This window comes from Trachypithecus francoisi, unplaced genomic scaffold (assembly GCF_009764315.1).
Source record: "Trachypithecus francoisi isolate TF-2019V2 unplaced genomic scaffold, Tfra_2.0 Lachesis_group4, whole genome shotgun sequence".
Taxonomy (NCBI): Eukaryota; Metazoa; Chordata; class Mammalia; order Primates; family Cercopithecidae; genus Trachypithecus; species Trachypithecus francoisi.
The window spans coordinates 46,885,489-46,899,538 of record NW_022681469.1 but is presented as its reverse complement, the minus strand read 5'-3'; the positions used below and the strand labels follow the sequence as shown (position 1 = coordinate 46,899,538).

The 14,050-nt window shown below is 39.3% G+C and overlaps 1 non-coding gene across 1 annotated transcript; it reads right to left on the bottom strand.

The window, feature by feature from the left end:
* Nucleotides 1-1,541: 1,541 nt before the first annotated feature.
* Nucleotides 1,542-1,648, bottom strand: LOC117073943. Its single transcript, XR_004433471.1, has one exon. It is a non-coding gene; the product is annotated as a U6 spliceosomal RNA (small nuclear RNA).
* Nucleotides 1,649-14,050: the final 12,402 nt, after the last annotated feature.

Sequence of the window (14,050 nt, the reverse complement as noted above, 5' to 3'; positions counted from 1 at the left end):
GGCTGCAGCTGTGCGCTGTCCGCAGAGGTAGAGTCTACAGAGACAGGCAGGCTTCCTTGAGCTGCTGTGAGCTCCACCCAGTTCGAGCTTCCCAGCGGCTTTGTTTACCTACTTAAGCCTCAGCAATGGCGGGCGCCCCTCCCCCAGCCTCGCTGCTGCCTTGCGGATAGATCGCTGCAGACGGCTGTGTTAGCAGTGAGGGAGGCTCCGTGGGCGTGGGACCCTCCCGGCCAGATGTGGGATATATTCTCCTGGTGTGCCTGTTTCCTTAAAGCGCAGTATTGGGGTGGGAGTTACCCGATTTTCCAGGTGTTGTGTGTCTCAGTTCCCCTGGCTAGGAAAAAGGGATTCCTTTCCCCCTTGCGCTTCCAGGTGAGGCGATGCCTCGCCCTGCTTCAGCTCACGCTGGTCAGGCTGCAGCAGCTGACCAGCACCGATTGTCCGGCACTCCCTAGCGAGATGACCCCAGTACCTCAGTTGAAAACGCAGAAATCACCGGTCTTCTGTGTCGCTCGCGCTGGGAGTTGGAGACTGGAGCTGCTCCTATTCGGCCATCTTGCTCCACCTTCTTATTGGCCATTTTTATATCTACCTTGAAGAAATTTCTATTCAGCTCTTTTGCTCATTTTTAAATTGGTTTATTTGCCTTATTATTAAATTGTTAAATGTTCTTTAAATATTCTGGACACAAGTGTCATTAGATATATAGGTTGCAAATATTTTCTTCCATTCTGTAGACTGTCTTTTCACTTTTGTGATATCCTTTGTAGACCAAAAACTTTTAATTTTGATAAAGTCTAGTGTAATTATTTTTTTTTCTTTCTCATGCTTTGGTGTTATATTTAAGAATTCATTGCATAATCCAAGGAGGTCATGAAAATTTACCTCTGTTTTCTTCTAAGTTTCCTAGTTTTAGCTCTTCTATGTGCATCTTTGATCTACTTTAAATTAATTTTTTAATATGGTATGAGGTAGGAGTCCAACTTCATTCTTTTGCATATGGCTATCCAGTTGTCCCAGCATCATTTGTTGAAAAGGCTATTTTTTTTCTCCTATTGAATGATCTTGTCACCCTTGCCTAAAATCAGCTGGCCATGGATATATGGATTTATTTCTGGACTCTCAATTCTAACCTATTGATCTATATGTCTGTCCTTGTGCTAGTACCATGCTGTCTTGATTATTATTTCTTTGTACTAAAATTTGAAATCAGGACACGTGAGTCTTCCTACTTCTGTTCTTTTTTTTGAGATTGTTTTGGTCATTCTGGGCTCCTTGCAATTCCTTATGAATTTTAGGATCAGCTTGTCCATTTCTACAAAGAAGTCAGCTGAGATTCTGGTAAGTATGGAATCTGTAGATTAATTTGGGAGTATTGCCATTTTAACAATGCTTTTAAGTCTATAAACATAGGATTTTTCCAATTATTTTGATCTTTAATTTTTAATTTTTTAATTTTTTTAAATTAAATTTAATTTTTTTTTGCTATGAGAATACTTTATTAGGCAAAATCGTATACTATAAAAATGCTTTAAAATGCAAAAAATATGGAACGCTTCACGAATTTGCGTGTCATCCTTGCGCAGGGGCCGTGCTAATCTTCTCTGTATCGTTCCAATTTTAGTATATGTGCTGCCGAAGCGAGCACGATCTTCTTTAATTTTTTAAAACAACTTTTGTAGTTTTCAGTTTATAATCTTTGTACTTCATTAAATTTACTCCTTAGTGTTTTATTATTTTTGATGTGATTGTAGATGGAATTATGTTAATTTAATTTTTGGTTGTTTATTGCAAGTTTATGGAAAAACAATAGATTTTTATATATTGATCTCTTATCTGCAATCTTGCCAAACTTGTTTATTAGTCTTGATTTTAATAAATTCCTTAGAATTTTCTGTATACGAGATTATGTCATCTGTAATTAGAGATAGTTTTACTTCTTCATTCCAATCTAGATCCCTTTTTTTTTTCTTACCTAATTTCTCTGGCTAGAACTTACAGTAGAATGTTGAAGAGAAGTGGTGAGTGTGGACATCTGTCTTGTTCTTAATCTTAGGGGAAAAACATCAAGTTAATAATTAAGTAAATAGAATTATTGAATCTTAGGACAAGTTCAAAGAATTCTAAAAGGTTGTGACAATGCACGCTTCCACTTGCTGATGAGAGTTTCCTTTTCCTGTATTGCTGAGTATGAGGTTGGTTGTGGGTTTTTCTTTTTTTTTTTTTTTTTTTTTTTTTTTTTTTTTTTTTTTTTTTTTTATTATACTTTAAGTTCTAGGGTACATGTGCATAACGTTTATATCATGTATAACTCCCCAATGCAATCCCTCCCTCCTCCCCCCTCCCCATGATAGGCCCCAGTGTGTGATGTTCCCCTTCCCGAGTCCAAGTGATCTCATTGTTCAGTTCCCACCTATGAGTGAGAACATGCGGTGTTTGGTTTTCTGTTCTTGTGATAGTTTGCTAAGAATGATGGTTTCCAGCTGCATCCATGTCCCTACAAAGGACGCAAACTCATCCTTTTTGATGGCTGCATAGTATTCCATGGTGTATATGTGCCACATTTTCTTAATCCAGTCTGTCACAGATGGACATTTGGGTTGATTCCAAGTCTTTGCTATTGTGAATAGTGCCGCAATAAACATACGTGTGCATGTGTCTTTGTAGTAGAGTAATTTATAATCCTTTGGGTATATACCCAGTAGTGGGATGGCTGGGTCATATGGTACATCTAGTTCTAGATCCTTGAGGAATCGCCATACTGTTTTCCATAATGGTTGAACTAGTTTACAATCCCACCAACAGTGTAAAAGTGTTCCTATTTCTCCACATCCTCTCCAACATCTATTGTTTCCTGACTTCTTAATGATTGCCATTCTAACTGGTGTGAGATGGTATCTCATTGTGGTTTTGATTTGCATTTCTCTGATGGCGAGTGATGACGAGCATTTTTTCATGTGTCTGTTGGCTGTATGGATGTCTTCTTTTGAGAAATGTCTGTTCATATCCTTTGCCCACTTTTTGATGGGGTTGTTTGTTTTTTTCTTGTATATTTGTTTAAGTTCTTTGTAGATTCTGGATATTAGCCCTTTGTCAGATGAGTAGGTTGCAAAAATTTTCTCCCATTCTGTAGGTTGCCTGTTCACTCTGATGGTAGTTTCTTTTGCTGTGCAAAAGCTCTTTAGTTTAATGAGATCCCATTTGTCAATTTTGGCTTTTGCTGCCGTTGCTTTTGGTGTTTTAGACATGAAGTCCTTGCCCATGCCTATGTCCTGAATGGTACTACCTAGATTTTCTTCTAGGGTTTTTATGGTATTAGGTCTAACATTTAAGTCTCTAATCCATCTTGAATTAATTTTCGTATAAGGGGTAAGGAAAGGATCCAGTTTCAGCTTTCTACTTATGGCTAGCCAATTTTCCCAGCACCATTTATTAAATAGGGAATCCTTTCCCCATTTCTTGTTTTTGTCAGGTTTGTCAAAGATCAGATGGCTGTAGATGTGTGGTATTATTTCTGAGGACTCTGTTCTGTTCCACTGGTCTATTTCTCTGTTGTGGTACCAGTACCATGCTGTTTTGGTTACTGTAGCCTTGTAGTATAGTTTGAAGTCAGGTAGCGTGACGCCTCCAGCTTTGTCTTTTTGACCTAGGATTGTCTTGGCAATGCAGGCTCTTTTTTGGTTCCATATGAACTTTAAAGCAGTTTTTTCCAATTCTGTGAAGAAACTCATTGGTAGCTTGATGGGGATGGCATTGAATCTATAAATCACCTTGGGCAGTATGGCCATTTTCACGATATTGATTCTTCCTATCCATGAGCATGGTATGTTCTTCCATTTGTTTGTGTCCTCTTTGATTTCACTGAGCAGTGGTTTGTAGTTCTCCTTGAAGAGGTCCTTACATCCCTTGTAAGCTGGATTCCTAGGTATTTTATTCTCTTTGAAGCAATTGTGAATGGAAGTTCATTCCTGACTTGGCTCTCTGCTTGTCTGTTACTGGTGTATAAGAATGCTTGTGATTTTTGCACATTAATTTTGTATCCTGAGACTTTGCTGAAGTTGCTTATCAGCTTAAGGAGATTTTGGGCTGAGACGATGGGTTTTTCTAAATATACAATCATGTCATCTGCAAACAGGGACAATTTGACTTCTTCTTTTCCTAACTGGATACCCTTGATTTCTTTCTCTTGCCTGATTGCCCTAGCCAGAACTTCCAACACTATGTTGAATAGGAGTGGTGAGAGAGGCATCCCTGTCTTGTGCCAGTTTTCAAAGGGAATTTTTCCAGTTTTTGCCCATTCAGTATGATATTAGCTGTGGGTTTGTCGTAAATAGCTCTTATTATTTTGAGGTACGTTCCATCAATACCAAATTTATTGAGCGTTTTTAGCATAAAGGGCTGTTGAATTTTGTCAAAAGCCTTTTCTGCATCTATTGAGATAATCATGTGGTTCTTGTCTTTGGTTCTGTTTATATGCTGGATTACGTTTATTGATTTGCGAATGTTGAACCAGCCTTGCATCCCAGGGATGAAGCCCACTTGATCATGGTGGATAAGCTTTTTGATGTGCTGCTGAATCCGGTTTGCCAGTATTTTATTGAGAATTTTTGCATCGATGTTCATCAGGGATATTGGTCTAAAATTCTCTTTTTTTGTTGTGTCTCTGCCAGGCTTTGGTATCAGGATGATGTTGGCCTCATAAAAAGAGTTAGGGAGGATTCCCTCTTTTTCTATTGATTGGAATAGTTTCAGAAGGAATGGTACCAGCTCCTCCTTGTACCTCTGGTAGAATTCAGCTGTGAATCCATCTGGTCCTGGACTTTTTTTGGTGGGTAGGCTATTAATTGTTGCCTCAATTTCAGAGCCTGTTATTGGTCTATTCAGGGATTCAACTTCTTCCTGGTTCAGTCTTGGGAGAGTGTAAGTGTCCAGGAAATTATCCATTTCTTCTAGATTTTCTAGTCGATTTGCGTAGAGGCATTTATAGTATTCTCTGATGGTTGTTTGTATTTCTGTGGGGTCGGTGGTGATATCCCCTTTATCATTTTTTATTGCGTCTATTTGATTCCTCTCTCTTTTCTTCTTTATTAGTCTTGCTAGCGGTCTGTCAATTTTGTTGATCTTTTCAAAAAACCAACTCCTGGATTCATTGATTTTTTGGAGGGTTTTTTGTGACTCTATCTCCTTCAGTTCTGCTCTGATCTTAGTTATTTCTTGCCTTCTGCTAGCTTTTGAATGTGTTTGCTCTTGCCTCTCTAGTTCTTTTAATTGTGATGTTAAAGTGTCAATTTTAGATCTTTCCTGCTTTCTCTTGTGGGCATTTAGTGCTATAAATTTCCCTCTACACACTGCTTTAAATGTGTCCCAGAGATTCTGGTATGTTGTATCTTTGTTCTCATTGGTTTCAAAGAACATCTTTATTTCTGCTTTCATTTCGTTATGTACCCAGTAGTCATTCAGGAGCAGGTTATTCAGTTTCCATGTAGTTGAGCGGTTTGGATTGAGTTTCTTAGTCCTGAGTTCTAGTTTGATTGCACTGTGGTCTGAGAGACAGTTTGTTATAATTTCAGTTCTTGTACATTGCTGAGGAGTGCTTTACTTCCAATTATGTGGTCAATTTTGGAATAAGTGCGATGTGGTGCTGAGAAGAATGTATATTCTGTTGATTTGGGGTGGAGAGTTCTATAGATGTCTATTAGGTCCGCTTGGTGCAGAGATGAGTTCAATTCCTGGATATCCTTGTTAACTTTCTGTCTCGTTGATCTGTCTAATGTTGACAGTGGAGTGTTGAAATCTCCCATTATTATTGTATGGGAGTCTAAGTCTCTTTGTAGGTCTCTAAGGACTTGCTTTATGAATCTGGGTGCTCCTGTATTGGGTGCATATATATTTAGGAGAGTTAGCTCTTCCTGTTGAATTGATCCCTTTACCATTATGTAATGGCCTTCTTTGTCTCTTTTGATCTTTGATGGTTTAAAGTCTGTTTTATCAGAGACTAGGATTGCAACCCCTGCTTTTTTTTGTTCTCCATTTGCTTGGTAGATCTTTCTCCATCCCTTTATTTTGAGCCTATGTATGTCTCTGCATGTGAGATGGGTCTCCTGAATACAGCAGACTGATGGGTCTTGACTCTTGATCCAGTTTGCCAGTCTGTGTCTTTTAATTGGAGCATTTAGTCCATTGACATTTAAGGTTAATATTGTTATGTGTGAACTTGATCCTGTCATTATGATATTAACTGGTTATTTTGCTCGTTAGTTGATGCAGTTTCTTCCTAGCCTCGATGGTCTTTACATTTTGGCATGTTTTTGCAATGGCTGGTACCACTTGTTCCTTTCCATGTTTAGGGCTTCCTTCAGGGTCTCTTGTAAGGCAGGCCTGGTGGTGACAAAATCTCTAAGCATTTGCTTATCTGTAAAGGATTTTATTTCTCCTTCACTGATGAAACTTAGTTTGGCTGGATATGAAATTCTGGGTTGAAAATTCTTTTCTTTAAGAACGTTGAATATTGGCCCCCACTCTCTTCTGGCTTGTAGAGTTTCTGCTGAGAGATCTGCTGTTAGTCTGATGGGCTTCCCTTTGTGGGTAACCCGACCTTTCTCTCTGGCTGCCCTTAAGATTTTTTCCTTCATTTCAACTTTGGTGAATCTGGCAATTATGTGTCTTGGAGTTGCTCTTCTGGAGGAGTATCTTTGTGGCGTTCTCTGTATTTCCTGAATTTGAATGTTGGCCTGCCCTACTAGGTTGGGGAAGTTCTCCTGGATGATATCCTGAAGAGTGTTTTCCAACTTGGTTCCATTTTCCCCCTCACTTTCAGGCACCCCAATCAGACGTAGATTTGGTCTTTTTACATAATCCCATACTTCTTGCAGGCTTTGTTCATTTCTTTTTCTTCTTTTTTCTTTTGGTTTCTCTTCTCGCTTCATTTCATTCATTTGATCTTCAATCGCTGATACTCTTTCTTCCAGTTGATCGAGTCGGTTACCGAAGCTTGTGCATTTGTCACGTATTTCTCGTGTCATGGTTTTCATCTCTGTCATTTCGTTTATGATCTTCTCTGCATTAATTAGTCTAGCTGTCAATTCTTCCACTTTTTTTTCAAGATTTTTAGTTTCTTTGCGCTGGGTACGTAATTCCTCCTTTAGCTCTGAGAAGTTTGATGGAGTGAAGCCTTCTTCTTTCATCTCGTCAAAGTCATTCTCTGACCAGCTTTGATCCGTTGCTGGCGATGGGCTGCGCTCCTTTGCAGGGGGAGATGCGCTCTTATTTTTTGAATTTCCAGCTTTTCTGCCCTGCTTTTTCCCCATCTTTGTGGTTTTATCTGTCTCTGGTCTTTGATGATGGTGACGTACTGATGGGGTTTTGGTATAGGTGTCCTTCCTGTTTGATAGTTTTCCGTCTGACAGTCAGAAGGACTGTCTGTTGGTCTGTTGGAGATTGCTTGAGGTCCACTCCAGACCCTGTTTGCCTGGGTATCAGCAGCAGAGGTTGCCAAAGATAGAATATTGCTGAGCAGCGAGTGTACCTGTCTGATTCTTCCTTTGGAAGTTTCCTCTCAGGGATGACTCCACCCTGTGAGGTGTGGGGTGTCAGACTGCCCCTAGTGGGGGATGTCTCCCAGCTAGGCTACTCAGGGGTCAGGGACCCACCTGAGCAGGCAGTCTGTCCGTTCTCGGATCTCAACCTCCGCGTTAGGAGATCCACGGCTCTCCCCAAAGCTGTCAGACAGAGTCGTTCGCCTCTGCACCGCCCCCGCTGCTTTCCCTATTGGACCTCAGCTGTGGGCTGTCCCCAGAGGTGGAGTCTACAGAGACAGGCAGGTTTCCTTGAGCTGCTGTGAGCTCCACCCAGTTCGAGCTTCCCAGCGGCTTTGTTTACCTACTTAAGCCTCAGCAATGGCGGGCGCCCCTCCCCCAGCCTCGCTGCTGCCTTGCGGATAGATCGCCGCAGACGGCTGTGTTAGCAGTGAGGGAGGCTCCGTGGGCGTGGGACCCTCCCGCCAGGTGTGGGATATATTCTCCTGGTGTGCCTGTTTCCTAAAGCGCAGTATTGGGGTGGGAGTTACGCGATTTTCCAGGTGTTATGTGTCTCAGTTCTCCTGGCTAGGAAAACGGATTTCCTTCCCCCTTGCGCTTCCAGGTGAGGCGATGCCTCGCCCTGCTTCAGCTCACGCTGGTCAGGCTGCAGCAGCTGACCAGCACCGATTGTCCGGCACTCCCTAGAGAGATGACCCCAGTACCTCAGTTGAAAATGCAGAAATCACCGGTCTTCTGTGTTACTCGCGCTGGGAGTTGGAGACTGGAGCTGTTCCTATTCGGCCATCTTGCTCGGTTGTGGGTTTTTCATAGATTCCTTTTATCAAGTTGAGGTAACTTCCTTCTATTCCTAGTTTGTTGAATATTTTTATAATACAAGAATAAATAATATACTTTTGTGTATTATCTATATGAATGCATGCAGTTCTAGTTCATTTTAACAGTTGTATAGTTTCAATATAAATATATCATAATTTATTCATAAGTTGATTTTTTTTGTTTCATTTCTTTCTTTTCTTGCTATTACCAATGATGCTGCAGTGAATACACTTGCACATGTCTCATAGTCCATATGGGCTATAGTATCCCTAGCATATATTTCAGATAGAATTATTGAATTTTAGGACAAGTTCAAACATTTCTAACAGGTTGTGGCAATATATGCTTACACTTGTTTTTCAGAGTTTCCCTTTGCCCATATCCTTCCCCAAATTTGTGATTGTCATGTTACTAAATTTTTGTTAATTTGGTGAGTATAAAATATATCACACTTTATAGTTTTCATATGTTTATTTATTTGTTGAGGGGGTTTCATCTGTAATTTGCCCATTCCCACCAATTTTTGTCTATTTTTCTGTTAGGTTTCTTGACTTATAGGAGTTCTTTACATAGCCTGGATACTAATTCTTTGTTGGCTTTCTACAGTACAAATATTTCCCCCCAGTTTGTGGCTTATATCTTTTTATAGTGTTGTGTTATATAGTAGAAGTTTTAAATTTAAGTGTCACATTTATTAGTGTGTTTCTTTGTATTTTGTACTTTTAAATTTTGTTAGGAATCCCTTCCCTATCCTAAGGTGATAAAAATACTCTTCATTTTTTTGTCTAAAATGTTTAAAATTTTGCCTTTAAGCTTAGATCTTTAATTCTTGTTCTGTAATTTATCTTTTGTGAAAATAGGAATCTTTTTTTCCCCCATGCAAAGTGCCATCTATTAAATAGATGGCATTTTTTTGCCTCACTGATTTGTTATTCTATCTCTGTTACTTACCAACTTTTTGGATATGTGTTGGTCTGATTCTGGACTTTCTATTCTTTGTTATTAATCAGTTTTTTTTTCTGCATTGGTAGCATACTACTTTAATCTCTGGAGTCAAAGTAGATACGCATGGTATAAGAACGTGTGTGTGTGTACAAAATATAATTAAGAAGAGAAAGAGAGGAGACTTTATATCTGCTAGGCACGTCCCCTACTTGTTGTAAACAGTACCAAAGTTGTTTTGGCTGTTATTGGTCCCTTATTTTTCTAAGTGAACATGAGGGTGAGCTGGCCAAGTTCTGTAAGAAGTCCTGGGACATTTCTACTGATTGCACATATTTATTTGGAGAGAATTGACACTTTGTGCATGTGTTGATTTTGTATCAAGTCACTTTTCTAATAGTAATTCTAATGATTTGTCTATGTATTTTATTGGATTTTCTGTGTGGACAATCATATTTTCTCCCAAAGATGACAGTATTGTTTGTTCACTTTCTAGATTTAAACTTTATACAACATTTTTAGTATTATTGCATCAGTTATGATTTTCAATATGCCTTGAGGGGCACAAGGAATACTAGCAATTTTTCTTTTAAAATAAAACATTATTTTAATAAGAGTGTTTCCAAAGTTTCATCCTTTCTTGCTGGTTTTTCATAAGCCACTTTTTATGGAACAGTGAAAGCTGTTCCAGAGCAGTTATTTTTATCCTGGGTGCACAGTGGACTCCCCTGGGGAGCTTTACAAAAATACCTGTGGCTGGTTCCCACCTTCAGAAATTCTGATTTAATTGGTTTTGGATGCTGCCTGGGCATTGGGACTTTAAAAAACTCCCCAGTTTTTTAAAGACTGTAATTTGCAGACAAAGTTGAGAAGTACTGTTCTTGGTTAATGTCCACATTTGTTGGTCAAGGATCTATCAGTGACAGGTGACAGAAAGACAAGTATAGCTAGCTTAAGAAAAATAAAAGGGAGGGACATTTATATGCTTATAAGACCGTGGTGGTTGTAGAGCTAGGAATAATTGGATCCAGAGACAAAGGCTGTCTAGATCCTTTTTCTCTCTGTCTTTGGTCTCTGTTCTCTCTGTGAGTGGTAGTTATTCTCACTACAACAGTAGGCTGTTCCATAAAGTAGTGAAAAGCTCTACACTCATAATGTAATAGCTCCAGTGACAAGAGCGTCTCTTTTGTGCTAAGTCCAGCCAGAAAAATCCCCAGGAAAAGTTCTGATTGTTTGGTTTGGGTACCTGCCCACCTCTGTACTAATCACCATGGCCCACATATGGTTTAGTGATTGGGTGAAGACTTGTTGGGCAAATCCAGAGAGCAATTTATTTAATATTTAGACCTTGGTGAACTTTAACCTTCTTGAATACAGCCATAAATCTGACAGTATTAAAAGGTCTCTAAGAAAGGACGAAAACAGTATTCATAGAAGAGATAGGAATCCCTCTCTCAAGTATTATATTATTCATTTAATAAGATAGGCAATTTGATTTTCCCTGGGAAGTTGCCTAGGTTTTAGAAAAAAACATATTAGGAGAAGGGAGGGGTTACTGCTAAAGCTGATATATTGAAAGTGTTCATTGGTAGCAAGGGAGGAGGGAGAGAAATCGTCTTTTAAAATCTCAGCAAACTGGGCTGTTTGGTATAGAGGTAAACAGTCTTTAAAGGCCCCCGTAGCAAAAAATGGTTATAAAAAACAACTTCCAAAAGTTGGGGTAAAGTTGGGGGAGAGTTGTGGGAAGAGGAATAGAAAAGTTTTGAAATCAGACATAACTAGATACATATTTTGGGTAAATATATCTTATTTTGGACAAGTTAATCTTTCTAAGCCTTAGTGTCTTTATTTGTAGAATGGAGATAACAATGCCTAGTTCATAGGTTCAAGGAAGTTAAGTATTATATATCAGACACATAGTAGGTGAACAATAAATGTGACTTCCTCTCATCCTTTCCATTATTTACCATGAGAAATAATGATCATAATGATGATCTTGTGTTTGCAAGCAAGACTATATTATATCCAGCGTACCATCTATTGGGAATGTAGAAAAATTTTGATGAGATTTATTTTAAAAGATGGCTAAAATAAAATGCTTATTTTCTAAAATAGTAAACTTTATCTAGAACATTTGCTATTACAAAGAAGACATTACTACTCTACCACTATGGTATAGACGAATCTGAGAGTGTGAACTTTACAGTTCCAACATATAACTATCATCTCTAACTTATTAGTAGGCAGGTTGTTTTATCACCCTTTCATGATTCCATGAGTTTTACATTTTTTCCAGCTGCTGTGAAGTTGACATGGGCCATATGATGAACAGTGGGATAAACTCTTCTCTCTGCTTTGTAGGAGCCGTGAAACTTCTGGCTGATTCGAGATATGAATGCAGAAGGGAACTGCTCTGTTCTGGCCATTGCTATCAGGGCAGCTTCCAGGAAGACTAGTGGGAGGTTCCTGGTGTGCCCCAGGGGATCCTCTTTGAGACCGGAGCCTGAGGTCCTAGAGAAGTTCTCAAATCTTATGCATTTCTGGACACAACTTTGCTTGGGTTGATCTGGTGAGGAAGCAGTGTCTGATCAGATCCTTCTCTCTAGAACTCTCCCTTCCCTTGCTTCTCTGTCACTATTGCTGCCCTTGTTTCCCTGTAAGCCCTCTGGTCTTCCCTCTCACTCCATTCCCCCTTTCCTACATTCTACATATTTTTCCTGGTTCTCTTTTCTCATTTACTGATACTGTCAACTACTAACATGTGTGACCATTCACAGCTCTGTACCGCTACACTTCAACTCCTCTCCTGCCTGCAGTTTTCACCTATGCATCTGCCTGTGCCATGTTTCTAACGGCATGCTTCCCAAGCTCCTCTAACTCAGCATCTTTTTCATTTTCCCTCCTCCCACCCAAACCTGTTCTTCTTTCTGTATTTTCTCTGTTTTCCAGAGAAAGGTAACTCTACTTACCAGTCATGTAATCCCAAACCAGGGAATCATCCCTATCTCTCACTATTTCCAACAGATATTACTACTAATTCAATATTACTACGAATCCAATATTACTAACAATTCAGTTGCTATTTCTGTTAGTCTTACTACACCAAAATTCTTAATAATAGAGCCAGAAGTCACAGACTGCAGGGTCCTGTTCTTAATTTCTCTAAACTGCCGATCAGTCTTCAGGTCCTACTGATTCGACCTGGTTATTATGTTTTAGATCTTCCTCCTTAATTGTTTTCTTGTCATTTCTATCCCACACTTACTGCTTTAATTCAGTCTTCTAAATGATCTCTCTACTGTGGTCTTGCCATTTTTCAGTCCTCCCCACGCTGCAGCATGATCCAAACACCTCTGAGATTGACCACAGACTGAGTAAGCCTTTGGCATTTACACCTTGTGTTAGGCTACTCCTTTACACAACCACAAAGCAAATGTCTTGTGTAATGCTTCGCTCATCTTCTCGTTTATCCTAAAACCTGAATGTGACAAAAAATTAATTCATTTTAAGCTACTGAAACAGTAGCTAATCAGGTGTTCTCTCAGTGCTTCATCTCAGTATATTTAATATTCACAGAGGATTCATTCCAGCTTTCCTCAGCACCTTGCTGAGTTCCTCCCAGCTACACTCTCATTGACAGAGGTGAGTGCTATGGGGCAAGGGAATTAGATGAAAAATGGTCTTTTAATCTCTGTCGACATAGGGATTGAGATGCTGCATGAACATGGGATGTAGGACTCAGTGGAGAGTCATGGGAGAGCTTTGGAGAAGCTAGTGCTAAGTACAAATAGACTGATTTTCAAGTAGAGATGAATGCTAGAATTCTCCCTGTGGAGCTCTCATGGTTAATTAAGAAAAAGTGAAAGGTCATAAGATCCTCTGCATCCAATAACAATCTATGCTGGTTGGCAAATTGAGTCAAACAGCAAGCTCTGTTCTTTGAAAAAAATTAAGATAAATAAACAAGAAAGTGTGTTAGAATTTATTAAATTGCTACAATGTGGAATGACTTTTAATGAGATATAAAAATCCACTAAATGTTACAAATTATTTATGAAACACATTGGATTTTTTCCCTCTTTCTTTTTTAAAAATAGTTTTAAGTTCTGGGGTACATGTTCAGGATGTGTAGGTTTGTTACATAGGTAAACATGTGCCATGGTGATTTGCTGCACCTGTCAACCCGTCACCCAGGTATTAAGCCCAGTATGCATTAGCTATTTTTCCTGATGCTCTCCCTCCCACTGATCCTCCAACAGGTCCCAGTGTGTGTTGTTCCCCTTCCTGTGTCTATATGTTCATTGTTCAGCTACCATTTATAAGTGAGAACGTGTGATATTTGGTTTTCTGTTCCTGCTTTACTTTGCTGAGAATAATCGTTTCCAGTTCCATCCATGACCCCACAAAGGACATGATCTTGTTCCTTTTTATGGCCGCATAATATTCCATGGTATATATGTACCACATTTTCTTTATCCAATCTATCATTGATGGGCATTTGGGTAGATTCCACATCTTTGCTGTTGTGAATTGTGTTGCAGTGAACATACACGTGCATGTATCTTTATAATAGAATTATTTATATTCCTTTGGGTGAATACCTGTAATGAATTATGGGACCAAAGGGTATTTCTGGTTCTAGGCCTCTGGGGAATCATCACACTGTGTTTCACAACGATTGAACTAATTTACATTCCCACCAACAGTGTGAAAGCATTCCTATCTCTGTGCAGCTTCACCAACATCTGTTGTTT